At 29.4% G+C, this 725-nt stretch overlaps 1 protein-coding gene across 1 annotated transcript in view; it reads left to right on the forward strand.

Annotated features, from left to right (window-relative positions):
* The window catches only part of LOC137994409 (calcipressin-1-like), a 5,276-nt gene extending 4,551 nt beyond the window's left edge, over positions 1-725 (forward strand). The window contains exon 3 of the mRNA XM_068839981.1: positions 1-725. This exon is cut by the window's left edge and continues 902 nt beyond it. The gene's annotated coding sequence lies outside the window, so the exon portion shown is untranslated.

Raw genomic sequence — 725 nt, forward strand, 5'->3', positions numbered from 1 at the left:
GACAAAGTTATGAGTATAATTTGCAGCCAAATAATTAATACCAAATAGCTGAGAATGTATAAGCGGGGCGAATATACATAATTACCACTTCGAATTCTGATTTTAGTTGAATCCCATCAGCGTACCTTGTTTGACTCCCAGACAGCTTCATTATTATTATTATTATTATTATTATTATTATTATTATTATTATTATTATTATTATTATTATTTACCAAGTGAATTAAATGAGATGTATACTTGGAGTACAATTTTCAGAAATCCTTGCATTAATGCAACTGTCAATATTTTGCATTGCTAATGTTGCATTGGTTCTTTTTCGTAGTTGACACATTAGCTATGTTGAGTTGGAGTTGTTTTATATTACACTAAAAAGAACAGTTCAAAGGAGTTAATTATACTGCTTCCTGCAAGTTGAAGAAGACTTCTCATTATTTTACATGCCTGTTTCTGGCATTAACATAAGCTGCTTTTGTCAGCCAATAGTTTTGTAAAAACATTGAGTATCCCCAATTTATTTTGTGCTTTCCCCTCGAATTGCATAATGTACTCATGTTCAAGGTTGAGTTCCAAAGGAGCATCTTGAGTACGTTTTGTCAAAATAACCGTTGATCCTTAGAAAAGTTTGATGCTTTAATATTATTTAAGTATTAATTAAAGAATGTTAACAGTAAAGGAAATATAATCAGTATTTATGAGAATAAACTATATTTACATTATGAGAA

The sequence above is a fragment of the Montipora foliosa genome, chromosome 3, assembly GCF_036669935.1.
Source record: "Montipora foliosa isolate CH-2021 chromosome 3, ASM3666993v2, whole genome shotgun sequence".
In the NCBI taxonomy this organism is placed as follows: Eukaryota; Metazoa; Cnidaria; class Anthozoa; order Scleractinia; family Acroporidae; genus Montipora; species Montipora foliosa.